This window comes from Equus caballus, chromosome 12 (assembly GCF_041296265.1).
Source record: "Equus caballus isolate H_3958 breed thoroughbred chromosome 12, TB-T2T, whole genome shotgun sequence".
NCBI classification, from domain to species: Eukaryota; Metazoa; Chordata; class Mammalia; order Perissodactyla; family Equidae; genus Equus; species Equus caballus.
Genome location: NC_091695.1, coordinates 24886546 through 24902683, shown reverse-complemented (window position 1 = coordinate 24902683; position 16138 = coordinate 24886546). Strand labels below are relative to the sequence as shown.

General features: G+C 38.7%; 1 pseudogene; it reads right to left on the bottom strand.

Moving 5' to 3' along the window:
* LOC100066643 (fatty acid desaturase 2-like protein FADS2B) overlaps window positions 1–14595 on the bottom strand; it is a 40113-nt pseudogene extending 25518 nt beyond the window's left edge.
* Between the last annotated feature and the right edge of the window lie 1543 nt (window positions 14596–16138).

The window sequence follows — 16138 nt, the reverse complement described above, 5'->3', positions numbered from 1 at the left end:
ATATATGGACAGTTAATTTTTGACAAAGGAGCCAAGAATGTACAATGTAGAATGGAAAATCTCTTCAGTAAATGTTGGGAAAACTGGACAGCCACATGCAAGAGAATGAAAGTAGACCATTATCTTGCACCATACACAAAACTTAACTCAAATTGATTAAAGATTTGAACGTAAGACCTGAAACCGTAAAACTCCTAGAAGAAAATATAGGCAGTACACAAGTTGACATTGTTCCTAGCAAGATCTTTTCGAATGCCATGTCTACTCGGGCAAGTGAAACAAAGAGAAAGTCAACAAATGTTATTACATCAGACTAAAAATCTTCTGTAAAGCAAAGGAAACCATGAACAAAATGAAAAGAGAACCCACCAACTGGGAGAAAAATATTTGAAAATCATTTATCCAACAAGGGATTGATCTCCAAAATATATAAAGAACCCATAGAACTCAACAATAAAAAAAACGAACAGCTCAGGGCTGGCCCTGTGGCCAAGTGGTTAAGTTTGTGTGCTCCGCTGCAGGAGGCCCAGTGTTTCGTTGGTTCAAATCCTGGGCGCGGACATGGCACTGCTCATCAAGCCACGCTGAGGCAGCGTTCCACATACCACAACTAGAAGGACCCACAACGAAGAATATACAACTATGTACCAGGGGGCTTTGGGGAGAAAAAGGAAAAAATAAAATATTTAAAAAAAAAAACAAAAACGAACAGCTCAATCAGAAAATAGCAAAGCATATGGACAGACATTTTTCCAAAGAAGATATACAGATGGCCAACAGACACAGGAAACAATGTTCAACATCAGTAATTATTAGGGTAATACAAATCAAAAGTACAATGAGATATCACCTCACATGGGTCAGAATGGCTATAATTACCAAGACAAAAAGCAACAAATGTTGGAATGGATTTGGAGAAAAGGGAATTTTCATCCAGTGCTGGTGGGAATGCAAACTGGTGCAGCCACTATGGAAAGTAGTGTGGATGTTTCTCAAAATATTAAAAATACAAGTAGCATATGACCCAGCTATCCCACTACTGAGTATTTACCCAAATAACTTGAAATCAACAACACAAAGAGATTTATGCACCCTTATGTTCATTTCAGCACTAACAATAGTAAAGACATGGAAGCAGCCCAAGTGTGCATCGACAGATGAATGGATAAAGAAGATGTGTGTATATATACAGACACACACACACAATGGAATACTACTCAGCCATAAAAAATACAAAATTTTCCCATTTGCAGTAACATGGATGGATATTCAAGGTATGATATTAAGTGAAATAAGTCAGACAGAGAAAGACAAATATTGCATGATTTCAATAATATGTAGAAGATAACAAATACAAGGAGAAAGAGAACAGATTAGTGGTTACCAGAAAAGGTGTTTGGAGGTGGGCGAAAGATAAAGGGGCACATATGTATGGTGATGGACAAAAATCAGGCTACTGGGGATGAACACAATGAAGTATATTCATAAATAGATAAATAATAAAGTACACCCAAAATTACACATTGTTATAAAGAGTATGATCTCAATAAAATTAATTGAAAAACAGATAGAAGAAGATTGGCACAGATGTTAGCTCAGGGCAAATCTTCATCACACACACACACACACACGCACGCGGACACAAAATGTTATGATAATTTTTTTCTCTGGAGGAGAGAAAGATGAGTAGTGATTTGTAAACTGTCCTCAAACTGTTACAGAATTCTGTTAGTTTCTTTTACTGAGTGGGGGTTGGTCAGTAAAGACATACATAAGTCTAACAGTTGTCTATAAAATCATCAGTATTATTTCAGGTGTCGAGTGATCTCTGGCTAGGCTCTGGGGAACTCTGTTGTCTATATGGACCTGTGTTACTGTAGTTAGTGGTACAGTTTACAAAGCGTTTTCAATGTCATCATCTGTTTATATGTGCACATGGCTCTTGCATAGAAGATGAACAAGACAAATGTAATTCACTTAGATTAGTTCAAAGGATGCCTTTGCCGTGAGCTGCTCAATGGATCTACAGAAACAAGATACAGAGTCTCCAATGACATTAGTGTGTGTCTGCTGGCTGGAGGGGTCCTGGTCCTGTGGACAAGTAGTATGCATATGTGTGTGTGTGTGTAGGTATAATGCCAGCGTTCATTTACAAGTTTGCCACATTATACTGGAGAGTCAGTGCAAAGGCTGGAAAGAACTATATCTTAGCTTAATGACTAGAATGGGTTTAAAATCAGGACAGTTGAGAAAGTGACCAGGGTATAATAAAGAGAGCAGGATTGTTCAGATGTAACAAAGGTGAGAAATTTGAAACAAAAAAGAGAAAGAGTTATGAACATAATTCTAGAAGGCAAAAATTTTATTTCAAAATTTACTGATGCAATTTTTAAAACATCTGCCTTGGAAAAGTCTGGATGGGCTAATCTCTCAAGACCCCATCAACCTTGAAATTCTGATGGCCATCGATAATTATAATGTCATGTCTAGAGTGCCTCTCAGCCTGGTCATCTTTTCCAACTCACTTATTGTACGGAGTAGGGGATCACCAAAGCCCAGAAAAGTGACAGATCTGAAATTTTCAACAAGTCAGTGACAGATCCTGGAGTTAAACTTATGCTTCCTGACCCCCACATGCATGCTCAAACACTAATTTTCTCTATATACATATTTCTGTCTGTATATATATATGTAGACGTATTAAAGAAAATTTATGGTAGACTTTTAGCCCCAGAGTCTAACACTGTTTTAGATTATGAATGATTATCTCATAGCTCTCAGCCACTAGTGGCAATTTATTTTTCATAGAGAAAGTTTATTTGAAAAATAATTGTGCTTTGCATCCTCTTCCCTTTTTAACCTAGGACTACCTGCCCTAAATGATGGGGACATATCTAGAGGTTTATCGACTACTAGTGTCACCACTGAGTTCATGTTATTGACAGTATCTAAAATTTGTTTAGCATTGTCTATGTTCCAGACCCTGTGCTTTTAAGGCCTTTAACTCTTTCAACAATCTCCCAATAACTTTTGTGAGTTTGGTGCTATTGTTGTTGCGATTTTATAGACAGAGAAACAGAACCACAGAGAGGTTTGGTAGCCGACCTAAATGCACACAACTTGTGACTGAGCTGGGTTGTGAGTCCAGGCTGTCCACTCACAGAGCACACTCATCTAAATAAAGAGCTGAGCTTCCTGACACACAGCCTTGTGGGATGAACGGGATGCATGGGGACCTAAGGAGGGAGCCTGAGTGTTCCTCTCAGGGCTGCAGCTAACCAGCTCTGTGACCTCAGATGCCTCCTGTCCCTCTGTGAGCTTGTTTCCTCATTTCTTACAGCAGAAACATAATCTTTATTCTATCTGCCTCACAGTGATATATTATCAGCACTTTGTGAAAATTATTTTACAAGAATTATACAAATGTAAGCTAATTCAAAAAACACATTGTTATAAAATGAAATGTTCAATATTAATAAAAATCCCTTCAAGGTTAATGTAAAACAATCCTAGGGAATTTTTAGTCTTCTAGTGACCCTGTCCTTTGAAAGATAATATATCAGGTAGCTGAAGTGTTAGACAAAGAAAGAGTTGTGCCTTGACTTGGGAATATCTAAGGAATTGGTCCAGAAAGAAGTGACTTGGAGTCCCAGTTCTTTGACACACCAGCCATGGGAATTTCAGAGAGTGATTTATTTGCCCTGAACTATAATTTCTCAAATGTAAAAAGGGTTGTAGATAAGATATTCACATCTTTCATTCAATGGCTATTTATAAAGTTCTCAGTGCATGTCTGATCTTGCACCGATAGATCCTGAAGACAGAGATGAGCAAAATAGACATATTCTCTGCTCTCATGGACCTTTGTTTCACAGCAAACATAGATACAAACGTCAAACAAATAATTACAAGCAGTCACGGGAAAAAATACAGCCGCAATTTGCCTGACATCAAGCAGATGCTTAGAGACCTGCAGTTACTGTTTGGTTGGGAACCAAAAATTCCATTCCTTTGATTTACAGAGGTTTAAGAGCTCTGAGGGTTTAAGGAAGAGGACATTGTTTTTGATACATGCAGAATCCACTCCTTCATGCTATGGTAGGTCCACCTTGGCATGTTGACTGATTTCTCACAGAAAACGATAAGTTGGCCGTGAAATATACCTTGTCCCCATCCTCTCCATACTCTTGAGTCCTTAGACCTCATTCACATTTTTGTTTCTCTCCTGGCTGGGCTCTCCTGGAGCAAGCTCTCCGATGAGCAGGGGCTTAAGGTACAACTGCACAATGTCAAGCTTCGGGTGTGTGGCTCTGAAGACATCCTGTAAATCAGAGAGGATTGTTAGAGGCTTAAAAGAGACCTGTTGCTCCATAGATTAGTCCCCTTCCTTATCTCATCCTCTGCCCAACTTCGGAACCAATACCAGCTCTGTTATAGAGGATTTGTTTCTCACTGCAGGTTGATGCTTCAAGTTTATCAATGTTACCCTTGGAAACCCTCTCTGAAAACCTCATGGTGGAGATCCACCTACTGAATTCACTGCTTCACTAGGCAAGTCCAACGTAGCCAGGTTATCCCTAAGTGTTAAAAGAGATCACTGATCATTTTATTGAGCACCAGAAGAAATTGTTGGCTTCAGTTAATGGGCCACGATGAAACTTCAACGTCCAACATCAGGGTTGGTGTGGAAGTTGCTTACACTATCTGAGGCATGCAGCAACCAAGACTGTCTGTGCAAATCATATCTCCCACCAAAGTCTCCCTCTTGTGTCTTGCTAAAAGCCCAGGGGAATGAGACTCTTGAATTAAGTTCTTTCTGAAGAAAGGTTAAATTTGATGATGGTAGCTTAAAACAAATGCATAAGAGAGCCTAGGAGCAAAGCCGTTGAGCTCTGGGTTGTCCAAAGTAGCACACTCTTGGCTAAGTTTGTTATTGAAGGAGTCTTCTCACTCTTCCTAAAAAGCACCAAGGCAGTCTCTGCAGGGTTTTTGACAGTCAGACACAGAAAGGAGTTGACCAACTATATTTACTATGTCAGGTCCCACATTGGGTAGCAACTTCAAGTACCTATGAGAAGCAGAAGTGGTTCCTATATCCTGCTTATATTTGCAAGTAAGAGATATTCTCTTCCAGCCTAGGAATTTAAATAGTTTTGGGGGAAGGCTGTTTCTCCAAGAGAAAGATGTTAGACTTCTTGCTATTATGGCACTTGGGACAGCAGAGATTAAAAATGAACTATGATCAAGGTTGTGACTTGAGTACGTGGAAGCCATAGATATTATTCTGGAGTGCTGGTGTTTCATAGTACTAAGAAAGTGTACCCTGGAGCAGCCTTCCTACATCTAAATCTGGCTTTGCCACTTACTAGCTGTGTAACGGTGGACAGGTCTCTTGACCTGTCCCTGCTTGTATTTTGTCTTCTCCAACATGGGGGTGATGATAAAAATAACACAGTTCATTAAGTTTTTGTAAGGATTATGTGACCTAATTAGAATCTGATTTGCATACAGTAAATTCTCATTGTATAATAGCTATGTTTCTTATATTTATACCTGTAGTGATAAGAACTCATTACCTACCTTCTCTTCAATACAGAATCCAGAGATTTTATGCCTAAACTTGAAAGCCTAATGGAGAGTGAGTTCTGAATTAATGAATATAATGAGTCCTCCATGTTCAAATGGTATGAGAAGAATTATATACAAGCCTATTCATAAGAAGGTGCTCATAGAGTGAATAAGGTTAACTAGAATGGTGAAGTTACCTAAGCCAGATATTCATGTCTGTTTGACTCCTCCAGCCTGTTTACTCATCCATTCCCTCATCATTTATTATAATTTATGTCTCCTAGATATCCTTGGCACTTATCCAATCTTCTCCCTTCCTGTTGCACATGCCTTCCTCAGGCCTTCAACATGCTCCCTGGACTCCTTCTTTCACTTTGAATGACTCTTCTCTTAATTGCCAGGCTGCGCTTTCAGAAAGGCAGTGTCTTCTCGTGCCTTATTTTCACCTATTAGCCCTTTGGTACTTCTCTCTTTACTGCTCTACCTACTTTTCAGTTTGAACCATTGTTCAAAGGAGAATCAGGTTATTTAAGTCATTTTGACAACCCAGAGGAGATGCACTTATAATTTTACTTTCATCAACAGCTTAGAAACCTTGGTGGATTTTGTTGTTATGATTGTGGATGGGGAGCGATGCTGTGCTAGAGAAATGTCATGTGTAGCCAAAGGAGAGGAAGACATGCAGTCAGGATAAAATGCAGACTGCTTAGCTCAGCACCCAAGACACTTCCTCCCTCTCCTCCTTCTCTTTATTCTTCCCCCACCTCATCCCTCAGTTCATCTTCTCCTTCTCCTTCTCTTCTTTTCATCCTCACGCCATGACAGTCACTGACATTCACTGAGGACGTACTATTTGCTGATATTGTGCTAAGACAAAGTGGTATCCATAAACTTCCTTTTAAAGAAGTGGCTAAGCTGGGATGCCCATTTTGGCTGTGTGCTTACTCATGACACCAATCATATGTGTACTCCACCTTTGTGGAGTTATATTATGTATTTAAAGCAACTGAGGATACTACTTAACTGCTGTAATGTCACATAAAGTTTTTAAGAGTAATTGTTAATACTGGGTATGAGTTTTAAGTATAATAATTATGTTTTATAATCTGCATACTTAAAAACAGGTTCCGAAATCTTTTTGGAAACTTAAATTTTATAACTTTACTAAGTTAAGTTAAATAATAACAATTTATTGGGTAGCTAGGTAATTTCCACATAAGATAAAATATTAAAGGTTAGCTACTAAGCATATATTTGTCTGCCTTTGGTTTCTTATATCAAAGAGACTAAAAAATGCTTAGTTTTATTGATAAATGTGTTTTATATATGCTGAGAAATTTTCTATGAGAAAACATGTATTTCTAAAATGTCTGTATACAAGGAGAGTAAAATATATGTTTTCAGTAAAAAGATATAAAGAATAGAAATATTTTTGTTTCTTGAGTTGAGAAAGATAAATTTGTCCTAAAGTGCTGGGACAAATTCTGAATGTAAAAAAAGTAACCAAAAGTTTGTAAAAGTAAAACCCTAAAGAGATTTATATATGGTCAAGTTGGCCAGGATTAAAGTATATCCAATTAAGTAAATAAACTTATATGTCAAAAGTAAACCAATACAAAATTAAAACTTGGTTTCCTCTTTCTTAAAACGTTAATTTTCCTAAATTTTTTAACTTTTCTTGATAAAAAGATTATAAAAAGGCTTTTTTTTTGACTATTTTAACTCTGTTTCCCCTTGACTGTTTCTGCTGTCACTTTGAATAGATACCTGAACATGGTTTTACAGTGAACTTTGTTTCCTATCTGAAAAAATGTTTTAAAGCTCTTAATACTTTTGACAAGCTTCCCCCCACATACAAATATTCAAGTTTTCTATAAAAGCTTTCTTTTGACCTGGAACAGGAGGGAAGGTTTCTCTGGGGATTTTCAGAGGGCCCCTGGGACTTCTTGGAGAAATTTGCTCTCTTCCTATAAGAAAAGAATGCTAAACTAATAAGGCTTATTTTGTATGTTAAATTACATGAGAAGCATTGTCAAATGAGTAATGATAAACTTTCTTAAATGGTATTATGTAAATGAATGTTATTGACATAAATATTTTAAAAATTATCTGATCTATTCCGATTGTCAGCTATAATCCTGGTTATTATCTCAAAATGTTATATATCACAGACATGGTCAAATGCCTTTGTCAGTTACCATTTTTGAATGTTTTGTTATTTATGAACAGTGGCTGTTTTACTCTGATGTTTTTGCAAGTACGTTTCATTTTCAGAGAAATTCATGGAAAGGACTCTCACACTCTAGAACACAGGTTTCCAATAAACGTTCAGATTGTAAAACCAAACTGGGTAAAAATTACAGAACTCCAACAGAGAAACTAATGACCTCACAAACTGCCGACAGAAAATTAAGATCAAGAACCAATTACACAGGACAGAATAAACTGATAGGGGTGATTATAATTTTTATGACTTTTTAATTGAGATATTACTGATTTTTAATATTTTGCTTTTTTTTCAGAGTTAAGAAGACCTTTTTCTCTATTCTCTTAAAGAACTATGTCTTGCAGCAATTTATAAACAAAATTGAAACATTTGTCTTTTCCTCCCTATCTGAGTCCCCCAAAATGCAAAGACTTCTGCTAAGCAAGTATTCTTATTCTTATGGCAATATAGTTGTTTGCATAAGTCCAATAAGAATCTGTTCTTCTTTTAACAGGACACAATTGGAAACACTGGTTTTATTACCAAGGCTTTGACTGGAACATCATATTTTAAAAGAACATACAGGCTTGGATACAGCAAGACAGCTTTTGAGGAATGAAGGTTGACATTCTGGAATAAAGCCACTTGGAAATATTGGCCTGGTACTGTGCTTATGGGTTCTGTAACCTGGTAAGGTTGAGCAAAGAATGTCGCTCCCTCTGGCAGGTACAAGGAACCTCAATATTTTGGGGAACCTCACGAGGAGAGGGATTCCCCCAAATCTGTAGGTACTGCAGGCAGAATGTGATAACAAGTCCTTTGCCTGGCTTTCCTTGAGAGACTTTTAAAGTTCAACCTGAGATTCCTTATAAGGTTCCAGCAAAGCAGATTAAAAAGAGCCTATATGATCAATTACTATTCTTGCTGTACTTAGGTAAATAATTATGCCAAATTTATTAAAACTTGACTAATTTTGCGAACCACTTAGTCTTAATTTGGCTATGTCTAGTGAAATTGAGGGTGATTTTAGGGAGGAAGATTATGTTTCAATAGAAACTATAATACATGTTTATAAATATTGAATTTTAATTTTTTCAGTTGTCTTTAAAATTTTTGTTTTACTTCTGTTAACTGGACTGGATCTTGAATTCTTCATCTCCTGAAATATCTGGCTAAAAACCTCCAAACTAACATTTTCAGGGGTTTTTTTCCCCCATTATTTTCATTTAGAGTCATTGAAAACTAAATCTGCACTTTTTCCTAAAGCCTTACAAACTGAAGCTGGAAGACCCAATATAAACTTAAGAGAGATTCATGTTTACTGCTGTGTAAGCCACTCAGAAAGCTACCTGAGTGTCCGATGACACCATCAGAGACATTTCAAACTGCAAAAGATGCTTTGACCCTGACTTCTAGGAATCTTGATTGGCTGCCCCTGGGCTCAGAAACTGGTTTATAATTTGCCCCAATCATTAACTTTGTTTTTCTCTTTGTGTTTCTCTAGAAAAACTTCTTATTAAATACCTGGTTACTTACTTACATGATACAGGCCTACTTTCAGGAGCCCACCAGCATCAGTGCCTTATTAAAAGACTGGTTCAATGAGATGAAACAACCTATGCCCCATTTCAGCAAGAAGTAGCTAGATTGGTCATCCCCCAAATCCCTCAAGATTGAGGGATGGACAAAAAATAGGGGGGAGTTGATACCGACCCTGATGTCAGTTTCCCCACATTAAACCCAGCATATATGGGGTTAAAACCAAAATACTCATTCCCTGCTTACTCTCTGGCTTCCTGGCTCCAGAATCCACTATCCTCCATGGAGACAGGCACCGTTAAGGACAAGCACCTGGACTATCTCCTCCCACAAAGAGATACGGGCTGGTGGGAAAGCTGCTGACCAGAAAGGTCATGAGTTCCCTCCTCTCTGCAAGTGCCTCAAGGCCAAAGACAGGCCGGTGGGAAAGCTCTGACCAGCAAGGCCATATGCTCCCCATCCCCTACCTAAAACCCCAAATAAAAACCCTTCTTTTTAGCTTTTTGGGGAGTTTGGGATTTCAGCATTAGCTGCCCTCTCTCCTTGCTCAGTGCTGTACAAAAATAAAATTCCTACTTTCTTCCACCACACCCAGTGTCAGAGATTGGCTTGCTGTGCAATGGGTGAACAAACTCACCTTAGGTTCGGTAACATTTGTACACATCCTCTCTTCCCACTGCCCTAGTCTTGCCTCTATTGGCTTTGCTCATTTCAAGCAATTTGGAATTCCAAGCAATTTGGAATTCTCTTTTTTGGAGCTGTACACAGCTCTACCCTCCTTCACAATGCAATCCTCCAGATAGTTGAAATGGACTTTGTTGTATTTCCTCTAAGTTTTTGTCATTCATTCCCTATTACATTGAGCTTTGACTCTCATGAAAAAGAACTTGAGTTTCTCACTGTCCCTCCTTGAGTGTGGTGTCCAGAGATACGTTTGGGCTGCTCAGCACATAGGATCATAAACCTGCTTTCTTTGTTCCAAACGTGCTGCTCATGGACACACATCACCAGACTGCAAATATCTCTTTCAGGGAGGCTGGAACACACCATTGCTGCATATAAAAATTGCAGCTAATTTGCGTATGGGCTCCTTTACCTCCTTTGCCCTTCCCCACACCTCTTACCCTCTGGTAACTATCTATCTGCTTCCTTATCCGTTGCTGGTGAACATGATGCAGTCTACATGGAAACTGACATATAATAATGTACACCTGAAATTTACACAATTTTATAAGTCAATATTACCTCAATAAAATGACTTAAAGGAAAAGAAAAGTATGCAGCCATATTTATTTAAGAAAACTGCAATTGTTGTGTATATGTTATTATATCCTACTTAAAAAATTGATTAAATTCAAGCATTTCTGAGCAAAAACCAAAAAAAAATATTGTGACTATTTATTTGTATGTATTTCCTGTCATCTAATGCTTCTTGATCCTCATTGTAATGATTACAAAATAGCCCAACATGTGGATATATTGTGATCCATATAATCAGTTCTTGGTCTTATAGGTTGTTTCTGAATTTTCTGAGTTGAGCTATTCCAGGTAGGAAGACCTGGCCTAGGCTCTAGTTTTTGGCACTGAGTCAGTAGCTTTAAATCATGTAGTTTGAAAACAATCAGACAACTCATATGTGCCACAATAGGAGCTGACATGCCAATTTTTTTTATGAACTTATTTCCCTCAGTATGGTCTTTGGAGAAAATTACAACCCATCTCAGGAGAAGTAAGTAATAATAAAACACAGGAGGGGCATTTTTTGAGTGTTTAAGCTGTGCCAAGCACCAAAAGGATCACTTTATTTTATCTCCACCGATTTTTATAACAATGCTGAGATGAAGGTATTCTTGTTCCCACTTTCCAGAGAAAGGATCCAAGGCTCCAAGAGCTTTAGTAACCTCCTCAGGAGATTCCTAGTGATGGAGCCCAGATGCAAACCAGTACTGTTTCATTCCCAAACCTCTACTCTTTATCCTTAAAAAGGCTGGAAACCTAATAAGGATTTTAGAATGGTGACTACATGAATGAATTAATTAATGACCCTATGGGACAGAGTACTTAGGTATTATGATTCACCTTTGATGAGGATGGACGATTGAAGAATATTTCTGTGTAAATAAGAAAAGGGTACTCGTTCTGGGCAGATGCAGCCATGGGTCCAGGGCTGGCACACAGAGTCCATACTTTGGTCCATATTTGCCTTTCAGGGTGCAACCTGTAAACACCTCAAGTTCTAGAGTAAGCATTGACCTCATGCCCTCTGACTTTATGTTCTGCTCCCTTCACTAGAGAGCACGATGCCTCTCCACCCTTCCAGGACCCCTCTGTTCCCAATCAGATGACAACAAATATAATCAGATTTCTAAGCTGGTATTAAACAGGATGTAAAATTCACAAGCTGAGGTACGGATAGTGGTGATATGAATAATAATAGTTACAATTTAATAAACTTTATTAAGTGTCTGACATTATGCTAATCATTTTATGAGCATTAGTCATATTTACCATAAACCAGTTATAGGGAAGGTCATTGCCATTTTGAAGATTATGGAACTGAGGTTCAGACCCTGTTAATATATTACCCAGGTTCACATAACCGATTCTAAAGCTCAGGGTCCCCATACTCTGAGGAGCCCTGGAGTGTGGTGCTTGTCAGAATTCTCCTGCACCTTCACATTCTTCTTGAGTCACCTTCCTTTGGAGTAGATTGTCTATGAACATTTTTGGCTTTACATTCCTAAAGTCTGAGGTACATTGCTGGCCATGCCCAGAATTTTCATTCTAAAGTTATGAATTCTAAAGTGGCATGGATATTTTTCCCTAAGGTTCCGATGATTTGATTTTATTAATCAATTCCTCCTGTTGACTAGAATTGGATTCAGTATCATGGTCTTTTCCTAAGTTCTGGGAGATGAAAGTCACCACCAAATTACAGATTTATCAGCTGACCTGCCTCAAGATGAATGAGTGTATCAGTTATTTTCATGGTGGTCTGACTTGTGTCACAAAAGCATTATCCACATTATCTCTGAGTTGTGGGAATAATGGGATGGGTTAGACAGGGATCTGTAGTATTTTTTTCTCATTTTATTTTTGTTAATCTTCTTCCTTTATTTTTTTATTTTAGTTTTTAAATTTCCTTTTGGTGAGGAAGATTGGCGTGGAGCTAACATTTGTGCCAATATTCAACTATTTGGTATGTGGGACACTGTCACAGCATGTCTTAATGAGAGGTGTACAGGTCCATGGCTAGAATCCAAAGCTGTGAACCCCTACCACCACAGCAGAGTGTGCCAACTTAGCCACAACACCACTGTGCTGGCCCCTCTCTCTTATTATTTTTGCACAACCGCTTTCCACCTTGCTTCTTCTACCCTCAGCTTTCTGGATTCCTACACAGCAAGTATCTTCCTGACACACACAATACTCCTCTCTCTTGCTCCAAGCTCATGCTCCTTTTACCAGGAAAAGGTTGAACTTTGTTTAAGAAATAACAGATCTGACAGAAGTGGTGAGGAACTAGCAAGGTATGTTCATGGAGGAATAAATCTGACTGCAGAATCAAGACAGAAAGCTAGAAGAAGATCCTGGCCAGAGAAAGGAGATGAGAATTGTGGAAAAAAGATGCAGATCCCATCAAAAGACAAAATCTTGCTTACTTTGCAAATTTGCCCAGCGAATACTTAGTCTGTTATTGTTAGCGCAGTACCATTTGCAGAGTAGTGCTTAGTGAATCAGTGTTTTCAATCCTATGCTTTGAAACCAGCTGGAGAATTTATATACTATACTGTGAAAACAAAGGAAATAAAGTAAAAAACTGCCAGGTTTTATATTTCTGCCCAATTACATATTATTTTCAGAGTTTGGGTTATTTATTTGGCTCCTCTAATTCTCTGTTTCTCTATCTGTACAATGTGCAGAATAAAATTCCTAACTGGGATAAAACAAACTTACTTGTAGAATATTGTAAAAGAGATTCCTAAGTGAATTAAGGGTTTGAGAGAGCTCCCTATGAAAGAGTAAATGGAAATTTAATTTGGTAAGGACTCAGCTGTAAAAGGCTCTTTGGTCAAAAACCTACCTAATTCCAAATTTGGCACTATTACTTGCTAGCTGTATGACACATTATTTACCTCTTTGAATATTAATTTTCCCTCTGTAATATGGGATAATATCCACCTTCCTCATGGTGAGGTCAAAGTGAGGTGAATCATTTGAATGTGTCTAGAGTATTCTAGGCATCCAATAAACTTCTAGTTGTTTTTTCCTTAGCCATTTTGGTGGCGGACGGTGATGAGGAGAAGCAGTGAAGAAAAGTAGAAAGACTAGAATTTCAGAAAGATAAAGGTTTTGAATCTGAGATCTGCTGCTGGGTGACCTTGGGCCAGTCACGTAATGTCTCTCATTTCAATTTTTTCATCTGTAAAAGAGCGTTGTATTACCTGTATTACACTGAATCAGCTGCAGGATGCAAGAGAGCTCTAGAAAGTTTAAAAACCTATGTAATTCTAGGTTTTCGTCATTGATGTTAACCTTTTGATGCCTAACAGGTGAACCTCTGTCTTTACTTTAGACACTCCAATTATAAGAGTATGAGAAATTTTTACTTGTGTGTAGACATATTTGTCTGGATTTTAATCACCTATTGGTAAATTTCTTGTTACAAAAAAAGTGACTCCACTTCAAAAGGAAACAAAATGTCAAGAACACAACAAAACTCAGAAGACACAAACATGCTATCCACAACTTCTGAGTCCATCCCCAAACTAGTGCTAGATCTTAAGGCTTAATTTGCACCCAAATTCCTGTTGGATAGGAATCCTGAAAAATTGGTTTTGGGGGAGAGGAGCGATTGTGGTGCCTGCACAGTTCTCGAAGTACTTTTGGGAAGAGAACCAATGTCCTAATCACACAGCAGCTGGAAGACAGAGAGGACAGAACTTTGAGTTCCTTACCATGGCATCGTCCCCGGCATAGTGGTTGAGGACCCAGCGGCCACCTGGATGCCTCTTGGCCCAGCCAGTGACGTCGTAGACCTTGTGATTGATCACCAGCCACTGGTCAGACTCCTGATTGTGTCTCTGGATCTCCTGCCAGCTGTATGTGTTAAGGATTTTTCTGGGTGTGTCACAGCACTTCCCAGTTGCCTCCTGCTTTACAGAAGCCTCGGCTTTCTCATTTCCTACTGGTTTCCAGTTCCCTTGAGGTTTTTCATACAGGTAAGGCTGACTCTTTCCTACAAGTCTCCCATTGCCCTCATATTTCTCCTCAAATTTCATCATCACTGAACCTCTGGGATTTCTGAGTTGACTCTTGAAATTTCTAATCCTCCCCTGTGACTGGAATATTAAAATGACCCTTTTCCTCTCCTCTTATTCCATTGCCATGTTATGCCTACACAGAAAAAATTTCAGCTTAGTTGTCTGCTCACAAACCTGACAGTAAACACTTTCCCGGCCTCTATCTTCTCTATCCTGAATCTTTTCTGCCCTGATGGAGCCTGTGTCCCCTTTTCTCCTGGGAGGTTGGCCCACCTGTCTCTCTTCACTTCTCTCCTTCTTGGCTGATCTCTTAGTAGCATCCTCCTTCTTCATTAAATGTCCCTTAGTATGTATCTGAGGCCAATGGCAGTGGGGCTGAATGTTGTGGTGTGACCCAGGAAGGAGGGGCTAGGCTCGGGTCACATGACTGCCCTGTTAGGTGTCTTGCTGGGTTGGCTTCACCTGCTCTCTGACCTGCATGTGAATGGAGATATTTAGATTTCTTAATTGAACATGTGAGTGTTTCTAATCTTCTTCAAAAACATTTTTTCAAAGACAGGTTTAGGTTTACCCAAAAAGAAAATCAACAGTAAACCAGTTTCTCTCTTTTACTTCCCTTTGAAAGCTGACTAAATCTATCAATATGCCTAAAGAAAATAGCAACTCACATTTGCTAGCACACAGGATGATTTTCACAACCCTTGTCACATGCTGTGTCTGATTGAATTTACACAGTGTTCTTTTCAGGAAGGTGCTATTAGTGTCCCATTTTCCAGGTGAGAAAAGACAGGCTGAAGATCTCAGGTATCTGCCAGAGTCATCCTGCCAGTGAGAAGTAAACGGGGGCATGAATTCAGATTTTCTGATTAAAATCCCAAACTCCTTCCACTCTGTTCTCCAAACCAAGTGTCTAGACATATACATGTAATAACAACTTGATTCAGCGGTTTAGAAAAGAGGCAGAAAGAGACATTCCAGGGTGGTGGTGGAGGTGGGGTTAGGACAAGGGTCTTAATTTTAAGACAACAGGCATCATGAAATAATAGAAAAAGCCCATTTTCATATTTGGGAATCAGTCCCAAGTGAATGAGCAGTAACTCGGGCCAAGATTTATGTACTAAGGGTTTTATTCTAGTGCTATTAATAATTGTTAAAAATCAGGGCCGACCCAGTGGTGCAGTGGTTAAGTTTGCACATTCCACTTCTCCGCAGCCCAGGGTTCACAGGTTCGGATCCCAGGTGTGGACATGGCACTGCTTGGCAAGCCACGCTGTGGTAGGCATCCCACGTGTAAAGTAGAAGATGGGCACGGATGTTGGCTCAGGCCCAGGCTTCCTCAGCAAAAAGAGGAGGACTGGCAGTAGTTAGCTCAGGGCTACTCTTCCTCAAAAAAAATAAAATGATAAAATAATTGTTAAAAATCAGTAATGGCCTAGATGTCTAACAATAAAGAACAAGGCTGATTAATTATGCATATATTGAATATTATATAGATATTAAAAACAAAGCTTTAAGAATTTTTAATGGCGTGGATTCATGTTTGAGATACAACCAGTGAAGA